The sequence below is a fragment of the Anabrus simplex genome, chromosome 1, assembly GCF_040414725.1.
Source record: "Anabrus simplex isolate iqAnaSimp1 chromosome 1, ASM4041472v1, whole genome shotgun sequence".
In the NCBI taxonomy this organism is placed as follows: domain Eukaryota; kingdom Metazoa; phylum Arthropoda; class Insecta; order Orthoptera; family Tettigoniidae; genus Anabrus; species Anabrus simplex.
Window position 1 is genome coordinate 1,226,042,714 of NC_090265.1, and position 15,690 is coordinate 1,226,058,403.

Here is a 15,690-nt window from a genome sequence, read left to right on the forward strand (position 1 = left end):
GATTACCAGGCAACTGGCAGAACTAACTCTGGAACATGCGGCATGGAACTGTTCATGTGGGAAACAGTCCTCTCTCAAGTGGAAAATCAAAAATGAATGTTTCTTTATTTTTCAAGTAAGTGTTTCTTTACTTCTGAAGGGGATACCAATGCCAGTTTTTACGTCTGTAACATCTTCAGTTTTTGAGATGTAAGTAACCTCATAAACATAATTCAACTCCCTCTTCACGTATGTTCCCTCTCCTTAAGGTGATTCACCGAAAACAAGTTACGTGTTTCCTTATTTTTAAAGGATATTCCAAACAATAATTTTCACGCCTGTTACATGTTAAGTTTATGAGATATACTCATTTTAAAAGTTCAACCGCATTTCCAATTCTTTTCACCCCTTATGCGGATTTTCTGAAAGCAAAAAGTATGTGTTTCTTTATTTTCAGAGGAGATTGCAAGTGCCAATTTTTACGTCTGTAACATCATCAGTTTCTGAAATTTTTGTATCCTCATGAAATAATTCAACTACTTCAATTCTTTTCACACCCTTTCCCCATTAAGTGGACGTTCCGGAAACAAAAATACGTGTTTCATGAATTTTAAAGTAGATTCCAGACACCAATTTCCACGTCTGTAACACCTTCTGGTTTTGGGATATAAGTATCCTCATAAAAAGTAGATGTATGTTTACATATTGCAGACCTTCATTCACAAATTAACTGCCACTAAACGGAACGGTATATCGACAAATGGATTGCACTATAAGACGACCCTTTTAGCGGCGTAATGGTTCATCCTATGATATTATCTCGTATCCCCTCTATTTGTGGGTTAGATTGAGTTAGAAACCTTGTACAGGAAGGCATTTGGCTAAGGGTTGCACACACTCATTATTTTCCGTAAACTTATTGTACCCGACAGGGGCATGAAAAAGGGCTAGTGTTCAAGCAGACGCGCATTTCTTTGTCTCGGAGTGACTTCGCAGCAGTTCTAAGCTAGGGAATCCCTGAGTGAAAATAAGGGAGAAGTTATCCCTACCACAAGTCATCGGTGAGTGGCAGAGGTAAACGTTTTAACACCGTAAACTTGAACCATCCTTAAAACATTAAAGGAATTAACGATTTTAGTAATAATGCACTATAGAACTATTCCGAAGGGCTGCTCGTGATTTGCGAACTTATTTAGAGTGACTGACGTCCTTTATGGTCACAATCTTCTGTTAAAAGAAGGAATATATGATTACATAACAGCGGAAAGTTGCAGAGGCCACGTGTTAATTTCTTGAAGCTCACTTGAGCGAGCTGAAAATTGAAGATAGTTATTTATTCATTACTAGGGATTCTGCGATCAGATTTCGTCCGGTAGAGTCTTAACCATAATATAAGACCACTCGTCACCTGATTATCGCTCTACTGTGCCTCTAATACACCGCGAATAGGGCGTATGGGAAATTTGAGAGGGTAAAACTACTCAGTTAATATAAGGTTTGGGGAGGCGTCATCACTTGGCAGTCTGTGTTTTAGTCTCATGAGAAACAGACGTTTGACCGTATCGAGTAACAGTTTCTTTTGAATGCGAACTTTTATTTCAAATAATAATATTTCATGTCTTAAACAATTGAAGTATGAGAAGAAGTGATACCAGTGATAAATGAGAGTGCACGTTCGTTTAAGTTGGTCATAATTCCGGGTACAAATTCGAAATATTATTATTTTTATCCTTACCATCATCACTCAAAACAAAGAAGGGACAATTAAAACACTTATAATAACAGTTACAGTGAATAGAGACACAGGTCTTGGCACTATGACGTCACTACTAAATAAATGTAGGTGTTTAATTATTAACCTTGTATCTGTACTTTGATCCCGGGACCTTTGATCGAAAATCGGGCCGTAAAGTGCGTCCTTGAAGCAGACGTACGGAACGGGCCTAACTGTGTGTGTTCTGCGCCGTACAACAAGGTGATTCCAGTGTCAGGGATTATGGAGTTTCATCCTAGAAGTTCCAGTTCGAACCTGGTCATCAAAGCAGTCGGCATGGCACCTATGAGGCAGTAAATCCACCAGTGGGCACCCCATAGTTACATGAGGAGTCCTGAGGAGGAGGCTGAGTACCCTTACCTTACTAGCATTTCTCGCATTTGTAAATAATAATTGATAGGATTTCCTTCCTTTAATGTGCTAATTAAGGTCACAGTCGTGAGCGAGACATCGGGAAGTGCGGACGTGTGAGTGAGCTCAGGAGTGCAAGATGGGAGTAATGCTACAGCAATACAGGCTAAGAATTGGAAGATGGCATGGTGCAAGGTGGTGTCGGAAGAAAGGCGGAGCAGAGAGAGGGAGAGAAATTAGTGGTTATAAAGGACTGTTGGAGATTATGTTGTGTGCCACGGTTATTGCGACGTTGCTGGTGTTGGAGGTAGAGAAAAGAACCCGGGTACAAATCAGGGACCGTTCGGTTGGGAGGAACTTGAAGAGATCAAGAGAGTGGTGAAGGAAGCGAGCAAAGGGGAAGAAATAAAGGAAATGATGCAGAAACACCGGGCAACCCAAATGAAGGAGATGAAGGACTTAAAAAAATTATAAAAGAAGAAATTGGAAGGGTAAATGACTAGTTAGCGGAGATAGAAGATAGGGAGTTTGAAAAAGAAGGTGTTGGTACTGGAAGAGGTATTGACAGCAATGAAGAGAGAAGTGAGGCTAGCGAGGAACGAATCAGCAAGAAAAATATGTGTATGGTGTATCAGAGGAAGGAACAGAATCAAAAGTGGAGTTAGTATTGAAAGAGATGGACATAGTTTCGAATAAAATGAAGATAAACTTATCTGAAGTGGATATAGATGATATATATAAAGTAGGAAGGAACAAGGGACACAGGCCGGTGAAGTTAAGATTAATTTCAACCCTGATGGGAGATATAATTCTGAGGAATGCTGGAAATTTGAAAGGATCGAACATTTATTTGAAGGCTGAGGCAGAGAAAGTAGACAGAATGCGGTTGGATACCTTTAAGCGGCAGGGTGACTTCAGGCAGAAATTGGTCCCGATCGTGGGCACAAGAGGAACTGCTGAGGATGGAAAAATGTGAGGAGGAAATGAGTTGCAGAAATCGAGAGCAGGGCGACATTAGTCGGGAGAAGGAAGAGAGAATACGGGACTTCGGTGACAGCGGTCAGGTGGCGGGGATAGCAGAGACCTTGGTGAGTCAGAACAACCCAGGAATGAGTGAATCAATAAATAGGACACTAGATCGAAGTGAAGTGATGATCGCCCTCTTGTCCGCTTGGCCGTAACTGACAGAACAGCTCCGTCCACGGTGTCGGCTCGACATTGGAGCACTGCAACGGGTGTGGGGATGTCTGCTTCGAAGGTTCGAAGCCGTCGTCTGAGGGCCGGACTGGTGACACGCATGCCATTGCGCCGGCTTCCATTGACCAGCAACCACCAACGCTATAGACTGCAATGGGCACGTGAACACTGACACTGGCGTGCTGAGTGGCGAAATGTAGTGTTTTCGGACGGGTCCCGCTTCAACATGTCCTACAGTGATGTTCGCATACGCGTTAGACGCCGCCGTGGTGAACGCCATTGGTCAGACGTATTGTTGAGCCGCATAGCGGACAAACGCCAAGTGTGATGGTTTGGGGCGCAATTGCCTATAACATGCGATCTCGCCTCCTTCGTCTTGAGGGCAATCTGAATAGCTACCGCTACAACAGGGAGGTTTTACAGCCAGAGGCACTGCCCCTCTTGCAGGCCGTTCCAGATGCCCTATTCCAGCAGGACAATGCCCGACAGCATGTGGCGAGGAATGTGCAAGCCTTCTTCGAACAACGACGGATACCACTGCTTCCCTGGCCGGCCCGTTCGCCGAATATCTAACCCATTGTACATGTCTGGGATATGGTCGTCGGCATCTTGTTCGTTCAGGTCCTCCTGCAGCCACTGTTGATGATTTATGGACGCGCCTACAAACCGCGTGGCAGAGTATCCCCCAGCAGCATATTCATGCACTCTTTGATTGCATGCGACGACGTCTAGCGGCTCTGATTGCAACGTGTGGTGGCGCTACGCCGTACTCCACGGTCATCGTGCATGCACGGTTCTGTAATTGTAATCATTTGTGTCTTGTCATGTCCCTAATATGTAGAATAAATTTCATTGTGATCACAGCTCTCGGTCTTGGAGTTTCACTTTCTACAAACAGCAGTGTGGATAAGAATCATAATAAAAACACTTCAAGCAATACATCACTTCTCTTCAAGCCCTCTTAAGTCAATTTTCCGAAAACAATTTATACATAATTCATTATTTTTAATGATGATTCCCAATACCAATTTTCATGTCTGTAACGTCTTCAGTTCTTGAGATACCAATATCGTAATGAAATAATGCAACTCCATTTTCAGTCCCTTTTACCCCCCCTCCCCCTCCCGCCTTTTATGTTGTCTTTCGGGGAAAGAAATATACCTTTCTTCTGCAATTCTAAGAGAGATTAGCACAAATTTTCACGTCTTGCGTTGATTACAGCCATTTGGAGATAGCCTATTATATATGGAGACTAACAAATGCACCCGTGCTTCGTTACGGTACTCTACATTGTATACGTATGTCGAAGAAAATTACTGTTCAAGCAGTGAATAAGATTATTTTAAATTGCATGTGTCTTAGCCTTATCCAAAAAACAGCATGGGGAGGTACCCATACGTTGTTTCCATTGTATAGTGCGAGTTGGGGAGTTGTGATAATAACGACAGGCTAACTTGCCTACAGACATTCACAATCGAGTTGGGAATTTTTCCTTATAATAAAAGGAAAACATCTACTGCGCGGTAACAATCGATTTGGGGAGTTTACTTTACAATGGAAGGCCTCCTTTCTTAATTCCAGACATAATCAGGTAGGGGAGTGTTCAAGAAAACTGAATGCTCCCTTGCCTTCTGTCAGTCAAATCGAGAAAGGAATTATTCATTCCAATGCTCGGCCCATCCTACTAATGCCAGTTACACAGAAGTTAGAGAAAGAATCCATTCCTAGTGCCAGTCAAAGTCGCAGTGGGTAGTATTGATTAAAACAGCAGACGCCCTCCTGCTGATAGTCAGTATCGATTTGTCAAGTATTAATCTTAATGGCAGAGACACCAATTCTAAATCGCTACAAATCGACTTCAATAATTAATATACAGATCTACTGAATGCGCATGTTTACATATTGCAGGGCTCCATTTACAGATTAACTGTTCCTAACAATTACGTTATATGGACAAACGGATTGCACCATAAGACGCCACTTTTAGCGAACTAATGGTTGATACTATGGCATTATATTGTATCTGCTCTCTTTATAGGTTAGACTGAGTTAGAAATTGCAAATAGGGAGAAATTTGGGTAAGATTTTAATACTGTGTTTTACTTTCCAGGATACTTATGTGATAGCTGGAAACAGAACATGCTCACATATGGCTACTGGGAGGGCTAATGTTCGTGCCGAATTTGATGATCACCTCTTTCTTATAAGTGTGTCAATCTATGAGTTATACGTGCAAAAACTGAAAATTCTACGTACAATCGGAAAACACAGTCAAATGTAACGCATAAGGGATGGAGATACGACAAAAAGACATAGGTCCAAAGTTGAAGATCACTCCAAATTGAATAGATTGCGCCATCCGTTTTGTAATACAAATTACCGTTTAGGCACGAAATATATCCAAACGAAGTTCTGCACCGTCATAAATTTTTTCTCCATATTTCGATATTTTTCGGGGGCTGAAAGTGAAATAACTAAAAATCTTGGAATTCCTCCGTCGGTAATAGGCTAATATCTGTAATTTTGGCAAATTTCAATTTTCAAGCTCGTCTGGAAGAGAACTTCGAGGAAACGAAAGCTAAAATATATGAAGATGGTTATTATTACATCTCAAACGGATAACTGTACGATAATTTCGCCAAAATAGTCAATGTATAGACAAACGGTCTTTACGATTTTATTGATATAGATAAGTATCACAATAAAAATATTTCAACCACTACATCGCTTCTTTTCAAGCCGCATTAAGTGGATTTTCCGAAAAATACGTGTTTCATTATTTTAAATGATTCCAAACACCAATCTTCACATCTGTTACATCTTCAGTTTTTGAGATAGCAGTATCGTAATAAAAATAATTCACTCCCATTATCAGTCCTTTTTACCCCCTCCCCTTAACTGTTTTTCCGGGACGCAAAAATATACCTTCCTTGTTTACTACTAAAAGAGATTAGTAATTCCAGTTTTCACGTCTGTAACATCTTAAGTTTTTGGGATATAATATACATATGCTCACTTTAATAATTCACCTCCTCTTTCGCTTCCCTTAAGAGGTTTATCTGAGAACCAAAAATGCGTGTTTGTTTGCTTTTATGGGAGATTCTGAATTCCAGTTTTCACGTCTGTAGAACGTTAAATTTTTTATAATATATTCTTGATATACTCATTTTAAGATCTGGCCACTTTTTCACTCCTATTCACCCCCCGTACAGTGGGTTTTCCAATAAAAAGTGTATCGTTATTTTAAAAGAGATTCCAAATAGCAATTTTTAAGTCTGTAACTCCTTTAGTTTCTGACATATAAATATCCTCATCAAAGGTATGCACCCCTTTTCCACCTTTCCCCCCCCCCCCCCCTTACGGAAATTTTGCAAAAAAATAAAAAAATACGTGTTTCTTTATTTTTAAAGTAGATTCAAGATACCAATTTTCACGTCTGTAAACTCTTACGTTTTTTAGATATAGATGCATATATTTAAACAGTTCACTCTACTTCTCCCCCCCCCCCCCTAGCAACGGAATATCAAAAAATCCTCCCTTAGTGAGCACCTACACTGTAATATGAATGTATCCCCAAAATTTCATTTCTTTACGCCGCGTAGTTTTTGCTGGGCGTTGATTACAGCCAGTCGGAGTTAGCCTTTTATATACAGGGACTAGCAAAATACACACGTGCTTCGTTACGGTATCCTACATTGTATACGGATATCAAAGAAAATTACTGTACACGCAGTGAATAAGGTATTTTAAACTGCATGCGTCTTAGCGTTATCCAAGAAATAACATTGGGAGGTCCCCTTACGTTGTTTCCAATGTATAGTGATAGTTGCTGGGTTGTGATGATAACGGCAGACTTACTTGCCTACTGCCATTCACAATCGAGCTGAGATGTTTTCATTATAATAGAAGGGCCTCTTGTCTACTGTGCTGTCACAATCGTTTTGGTGAGTTTCCTTTACAATGGCAGGACCCCTTTCCTACTTCCAGACATAAGCGGTTTTGAAGAAAATTGTATGCTCCCATGCCTTATCCCAGTCAAATAGTGAAGAAATATATTCATTACAATGGTCGGCCCTCCTTACTAATGCCAGTAACACAGGAGTTAAAGAAAGAATCCCTCCCTACTGCCAGTCAAATTCAAAGTGGGGAGTATTGCTTACAATAGCAGACGCCCTCCTGGTGACAGTCACTATCGATTTCTAAAGTATTAATCGTAAGGGCAGACACACCCCTTGTCTTGTAGATGTTGGCAGAATTTCTGCAATCCACAGGAGAGACCGTGGACGAATCCGGATGTTGGTGTATCCTGACAATTTCAATTCATTATTGTTCATTATAGCAGCATGTAGATTTGTACATACATTTTTGTTTAGGTGCAGCAGCTTGAGGACACCATAATTATGTTGTTCTTCTGTTTTAATACTACCTCAATTTATTATCTGTGGTTGTCTAAAGAGTCTAGTTTAGAATATTCTGTAATTTTTTATTTTTAGGTTCCGCGCCACTGCATGTATTTATTTTCGTACGCGCTCAAGTTTTTAACTAGAAGTCGGTATTTTATGCGACGATTGTAAATGATACTAATGGGATAATAAAGGACAAGGTTTTTAGAGGCATGAACGAACGAATGTTTTTCTTTGTTTGTGGCGGATAAGGTAAATAATTTGAAATGATTGTACCATCAATTGCATGTTTAAGGCTTTAGAAACATTCGTATTAACAATGTTAGTTCACTGATCTACCTTTATTAGTATTGCTGGATTTGCGTGTATTTATCTTTAATATCAGATAGGCTTGCTATTACTGTAAAGGTAGAGTAACTTTGTAGTGCCGTATGCGCGAAAGAGATAATAACTAAGAAAATAAATTTTAATGCACAGTTTGAAAGTACGATACTTTTGTACGCAATGTTTGCTATTTTGCCACCCATGTTATAAGATTTTATTTGATTAGTGTTGATTATATTGTTATCGATGATTGTTTTCATTTAATCGGAACATCCTTCCAATTGAACTAGGTTTTCATTATTTTCCTTTGTAATTTAGGATTTCTATTAGCTTCAGATAGTTTTAAGCTATAATCTCTCATGATGGTAATATTAACGTGCTGATGATTATTATGAACTGTAACTGGTGACACACCTATGAGTGGAATATTATGCATCACCCTTGAGCAATGCCAAGGCGTATTTACAATATTTCTTTGAAGCCCTTTATTGTACATTTGCGCAATTATGGTTACGGTTTACATTTTTGGATTCCAATCCTCAAACATGAAACGTTAAAATATTGATCGACATACGAAGGTATATGCTTTCTTACATATTGCAGACCCTCATTTACAGATTAACTGCTGCTAAACGGTACGTTATATGGACAAACGGATTGAACCAATACACGCAACCTTTAGCGAACTAATGGTTGATCATATGGTATTATATCGTATCTCCTCTATTTATGGATTAGACTGAGTAATAAATTGCGAATGGGGAGAAATTTGGGGTGAGGTTTTCACACACTGCTTTACTTTCAGGACATTTATGTGACTGCCAGAAACATAGAATTTGGCTTACATACGGCTACTGGGGAAGCCAATGTTCATGCCGAATTTGACGATTCCCTCTTTCCCATAAGTGTGTTAATCTATGAATTATACACGTAAAAACCGCAAATTTTACGTACAATCGAGAAACACAGTCAAATCTAACGAATAAGGGATAGAGATACGACAAAAATTCATAAGACCAAAGTTGTAGATCACTCGAAATTGAACACATTGCGCCATCCGCTTTGTGATACGACATGACGATTAGCCATGAAATACATTGAACCAAACATCTGGACGGTCATTAAAATTTCCTCCATATTTTGATATTTTCAGGGAGTAAGAAGTGAAAAAATTTTACATCTTGGAAATTTTCAATCCATTGCAGGCTAAAACCTATAATTTTGCCAAATTTCAATTTTCTACCTCGTCTGGCAGATTCGGCCGCCATCTTGATTTTTGGGAAAGGGGTAAAAATGAAGACTTTGAAGAAACGAAAGCTAAAATACTTCGTATATGCAGATGGCATAATTACACCTGAAACGGATAACTGTACGATAATTTGGCCAAAATAGGCAAAATATCCACACGGTCGTTACGATTTTATCATCAGCAAGTATTATCACCAAGTATCGTAATAAAATACTTCAACCACTACATCATTTCTCTTCAAGGCCCCTTAAGTGGATTTTCTGAAAATAAATATATTAATTTCATTTTTTTAAATGAAGATTCCAAATAACAACTTTCACGTCTGTAAGATCTTCAGATTATGAGATGTCAGTATCGTAATAAAAATAATTCATCCCCATTTTCAATCCTATTTACCCCCCCCCCTTCATAAGTGGCTCATTTTTAAAAGAGATTAATAATACCAATTTTCACGTCTGTAACATGTTAACTTTTTGAGATATACTGCAGATATGTTCATTTTGAACGTTCACCTCTTTTTTCACTTCCTCCTTAAGTGTATTTTCCGAAAACAAATTATGCGTATTTCTTTATTTTTCAGGATATTCCAAATACAAATTTTCACGTCTGTAGAATATTGCATTTTTTAAGTATACTCCTGATATACTTTTTAAAAATTGTGCCAATTTTCACTCCCGTTCACCCCCCCCCCGTAGTAGATTTTCCGAAAACAAAATATAAATATTTCTTCATTTTTAGATGAGATTCCAAATACCAATTTTCATGTCTGTAACATCTTCAGTTTTACGGACATAAGTATCCTCATAAAAGGTATTCAAAACGTTTTTCTCAGTTTTCATCCCCCTTGAGGGAATTTTCCGGAAACAAAAACTACGTGTTCTTATATTTTTAAAGTAGATGCCAAATACCTAGTTTTACGTCTTTAAACGGTTAAGTTTTTGAGATATAGTTGTAATTTAAACAGTTCGTCTCTCTTTCTACCCCCTTAGCGACGAAATTTTCAAAATTCCCCCCTTTCTGAGCACCTATATTGTAATATAAATATATCCTCAAAATTTCATTTCCTTGTGCCGCGTAGTTTTGGCTGGGCGTTAATTACAGCCAGTCGGAGTTGATTACGTATTTCGAAAACACTCTTAGTATAACGTACGCTTATCATAGAACTAGTGAAAAGGTGTTATAGTAGACTTAAGACTAGAATAAGCATCTAAATTTGTAAATTGATTGTAAACCATTGTTATTAAAGTGATACACGTGGATAATAATGATAATCCTATTGAAGGATTGTATACAGTGCAAACCATGAACTAATCACACTAATCATGTCGTGAGAAAGTCCAGGAGTTAGCGGTTGAATTTCTAACATCATGTGACGCGGTGGTCATCTCCAGATAAGTAGTCCCTTCCTCTTAGTTGTACTTAAAATTCCTGACGTAGTTTGTTGTAGAATAACATGTAAATATTAGAGGCTCAACTGTGCCTATACATGACCAAATCTGCCCGGCTCCGTGACTGGTCTTTGGTCAGGGGGGCCCCCGGTTCGATTTCCAGCAGTTGCATGAATTGTAACATAATTGGTTAATTTCGCTGGCACGGGACTGGATGTATGTGTCGTCTCCATCATCATTTCATCCTCATCACGACGCGCAGGTAGCCTACAGGCGTCAAATCGAAAACCTATACCTGGCGAGCCGAACTTGTCCTCGGCACTAAAAGCCATACGCCATTTGATTATTTAGCAAATACACTGTAGAAATGCGTGCCATTTTGAGAGATATCGTAAGACATTCATTGCCAGCGCACCTAGCGGGACGACCTTGAAATTGAGTGTAGTAGTGTATTATACACTATGAATTATGCTGAAAGTGTCAGGTTCCAAGCTGTCTTTAATAAAAAAAGTTTTTACAGGAGTTGCCCCATTTCACATCGGATGGTAAAATTTTATTTTTGACGTTTGCAGCAAAGAGGTGAGGGAAACATTTTATATTTTCTTCTAACGAGTTATTATCAGTTTAGCAAAATAAACATAGTTATTAATTAATGCCTATTAAAATACGTAAAACTGAAGATGTCTAAGATATGTTAAAATCTATTTGAGAGTCTGTTTTAAGCAGCTAAAATAACATGTAAACACCCAAAAATCCGAGGTCTGGTAATCAATACTGCATGTACCTGTGGCGGTTGAAAGAGTAGTGTGTTGTCTGAATACGAAGAGAAGCGTGTTGGAACAAACACAAACACGCAGATTCCGAGCCAAAAGAATTAATTAGACGTGATTAAAATCCCCGATCGATCCGGGAATCGAATCTGGGACCTTCTGAACCGAAGGTCCTAGCACCAACCACTCAGTCAATGATTCGGACAAAACGGAATTATTACTGAGTTTTATCATTTCTATCAGTATTAAAATTGAACTTTCATAGTTGAAAAAAGCAGAAATCATTATTTAGTTTCATTATTTCAATAAATTTTAACATGCAACTTTTGTAGTTTCAATCCTCTCGCCTCATCTTTAAGGTCCACCAGGTGCGCCACTGTCAACATGTCTCTCAGTTATGTACGGGAGAATACAGTAGTGTCCAGTATTGTCTATAGCAGGGCCTCTCAGGGTGCATGCGCGTGGTGCATGCACTGTGCACGGTGCAAAAGACGACTTGGCTTGGTTGATCAGAGTGCAGACCCCCCACTCCTCGATTTGGAGCAATAGCGCTTACTCTCTCTTTCCTCACGCCTGTCTCGCTCGCTCCGCCTATCTCCCTCTGCTCCACTTGAGCCGTAGCGCTCCAAATCCGGGCTGACTAGAGCCGAGTATAGGCGAGTTGAGCCGAGCTTAGCCGAGTAGCCCAGAGACGAAGCGTTGATCCGAGCCATGCCGAGCGGCAGCGATGCACAGTGCACGGAGCTCTTGCGCCTCTATCTGCACGCGTGAGATTTTGGGCGTTTGAGAGGCCCTGGTCTATAGTGTATTTGTTATAATTCGCTTTCTTGCCTTCTAACCCCAAACACACACACACACACACATATATATATTGCTAGTTGCTTTACGTCGCACCGACACAGAGAGGTCTTATGGCAAGGATGGGACAGGGAAGGGCTAGGAGTGGAAAGGAGGCGGCCGTGGCCTTAATTAAAGTACAGCCCCAACATTTGCCTGGCGTGAAAATGGGAAACCACGGAAAACCATTTTCACGGCTGCCGACCATGGGGTTCGAACCTACTATCTCCCGAATACTGGATACTGGCCGCACTTAAGCGACTGCAGCTATCGAGCTCGGTAAAAACACATATTTACGATTCTATGCTTTTCCATGTAGAGGAGAAACATTTACGAGTGTTCTTTTTTTAATCATTTTTTCGTAAATCTGACAGGAATTTGCATTTCTTCTTAGTTGTCCGGCATTAGTTGTCCCGGTGGACCAGGTTCGATTTCTGGCTTTGTCATAATATTTGAAAAGTGGTACAAGGACAGGAGCGGGGATCCATACAGCCTCAGGAGGCCATCTGAATGGAGCAGATTCGATTCCCACGTCAGCCACTCTCGAAAAGGTTTTCCGTGGTTTCCCGCTTCTTCTCAAGGTAAATGCCCGGATGGTACCTATCTTAAGGCCACGGCCGGTTCCTTCCATCTTTCTTTCTATCCCTTCCAAACCTCCCATCTCCCACAAGGCCCCTATTCAGCATAGCAAGTGAGGTCGCCTGGTCCTCCTTCCCCAGTTGTACCCCCAACCAAACGGTTTTCCGTGCAGGACACTGCCCTTGAGGCGATAGAGCTGAGATCCCTCGCTGAGTCCGGGGGAGGAACCAAACCTCTTTAGAGTCCACCTGTCCCGGATGAAACCTGCACAATTGGTTTTCTTATATACGTTAGCCGCTAAATTTAGCAGGAGTTTGAAGGTTATATTTTTCAAATTATTATTCTAGGCCGTCTGCCCCTATTATGTTATTAAATTTGGTATACGATCTGTATGTAATAAATTTTAAAATGCCATTGAAAAGATTAATTTATAAAAAACAGAAATATTATCGAACGATTCATGACATGTCGTAGTTATGCGGCATGGCGGAAATCAATCGTCAACTTGACCTTTTGGCTCATGATTCACATTACAGTCTTACGTCAGTCCCTCACTAAGTTACAGCGTGTATCTTCCTGTGCTAATGAAAGAGGTGCAGTTCCAATATCGCATGCTTATAATTGATTAAATTTCCTACATAAAGTTTATTTTGCATTTTCTTCCTAACTCTAACAGTTTTCCAGGAAAATATGATTTTATTTGTTTTCTATTACAATTTGCTTATGTCATACCGACGCAGATAGGTCTTATTGCGACGATGGGACAGGAAAGGGACAGGAATGGGAAAGAAGCGGCCGTGGGCATTATTAAGGTACCTACAGGCTCAGTAACATTTGCCTGGCGTGAAATGGGAAACCATGGAAAACCATGTTCAAGGCTGTCGACAGTGTTGTTTGAACCCACTATCTACCGAACGCAAGCTCATAGCCAACTCCCTCAATATTTGATGTGTTTTGGTGCATGTTTCACCAGATAAGAAAATAAAATAAATGGGGAACTGTTTGTATCGAAAAACCAATCCAAATCCGTGGCTATGGCCTACCAAGCGACCGCTGCTGAGCCCGAAGGCCTGCAGATTACGAGATGTCGTGTGGTCAGCACGACGAATCCTCGCGGCCATTGTTCTTGGCTCTCTAGACCGGGCCCGCCATCTCACCTTCAGATAGTTTCTCAAATTGTAATCAAGTAGGCTGAGTGAACCTGAAACCAACCCTCAGATACAGGTAAATATCCCTGATCTGGCCGGCAATCGAACCCGGGGTCTCTGGTTAAGTGGTATGCACACAAATCCTACACCGCGGGGCTGGAAGAATAATTCATTAGCACTATATGGGATTTAGAATAAAATTGGAATTGCATTATCTATTAAAATATTCAAATGCATTATCTTCGGACTTGAGTCAATTCGGTAAGGATAGGCCACAGTACGCCGAGAAAACGTCTAGTAATTTTAATAGAGGGCTCAATTATGACGTAGCACAACAACCCTTCGTAATAAAAGTGCCACTATGCACAACGCATATATTCGAAACAACTTTACAGTGAATTACCGGACGTAGACCTAACCACTCTACCTTACGGAATGCCAAGGTTACGGACAGTAGAAATTTTTAACTTCCACTTCTGCAAGGGCGTTCATGGCCTGTTTTGGGATGATTTTCTTTTGCTATTACATCGAAATGACAGTGGATATGGGACATTTTTCTTTCCTTAGATGCAACAGGGGAGCCTTTAGAGACTTTCGGATGATCTCATTTCTAGCCCAAGTGCATAAGGACAGAAACGTTGCTTTCTCTGGCATTGCATGATACCATTGATTAATTCAGAGCTTATTATTTATTATACTCGCACAATTACTTCCATAAAATACTTCTATTCAGCGTTTAAAAAGGACATTTATATATATAAATGAATCGAGGTGATAATATAATTTTCAACAAAATATCGGGGTATACATTCATTTATGTATCTTCCACGAACTACGTACTAATAAATATGTAGACAGCGCGGGAGTGAAGTCTATGTTGTTTTCACCACACCTATCCATGTATATGCCCATAGGAATTATGTCCTTACGCCATCCACCACGCACTGACCAAGTGACATGTGTATTCTATCTTGCATGCTGGAATTTTGGTTTTTAAATATTGGTTATTATATCCGTGGACAGGTTTTTTTTTTTTTGCTAGTTGTTTTACGTCGCACCGACACAGATAGGTCTTATGGCGACGATGGGACAGGAAAGGGCTAGGAGGGGGAAGGAAGCGGCCGTGGCCTTAATTAAGGTACAGCCCCAGCATTTGCCTAGTGTGAAAATGGGAAACCACGGAAAACCATTTTCAGGGCTGCTGACAGTGGGGTTCGAACCTACTATCTCCCGAATACTGGATACTGACCGCACTTAAGCGACTGCAGCTATCGAGCTCGGTATGCGTGGAAAGGAGATAGTACATAACATTCTTTAAAAGTATATCAAACAAACAGAAAAAGAGAAATATAACTTTGCTGGCTTCAAAAATGAGAGCATTGTTTGTAGCGGAATGTACGTACACTTACCTTCTCTGGGTGCAGCAGTGCCTACGATGAGTCGGTGACTAGCACTTCAATACCTGGCGTCTGGCAAGTGACTGGAGATCAGACCAGTCTTTTCGGTTACTCGTTGTCGCTGTCTAATGTGTGAGTCCGAAATATTCCTTATAAATATTCTAAGGCCAATTAAACTGAAGGACAAATCGTGACCGTGCAAAACTCACATCTCTACTATTACATTAACAGTGCTTGATCATGAATTACCACTTACCCACACCTAAATATGAAGAGCTCGGATGTCATATTAAA

At 40.2% G+C, this 15,690-nt stretch overlaps 1 protein-coding gene across 1 annotated transcript in view; it reads right to left on the bottom strand.

Annotated features, from left to right (window-relative positions):
- Positions 1-15,473, bottom strand: part of LOC136858558 (very long chain fatty acid elongase 7-like) — a 188,072-nt gene extending 172,599 nt beyond the window's left edge. The window contains exon 1 of the mRNA XM_067138187.2: positions 15,409-15,473. The gene's annotated coding sequence lies outside the window, so the exon portion shown is untranslated. The remainder of the gene's footprint in view (positions 1-15,408) is intronic.
- Between the last annotated feature and the right edge of the window lie 217 nt (positions 15,474-15,690).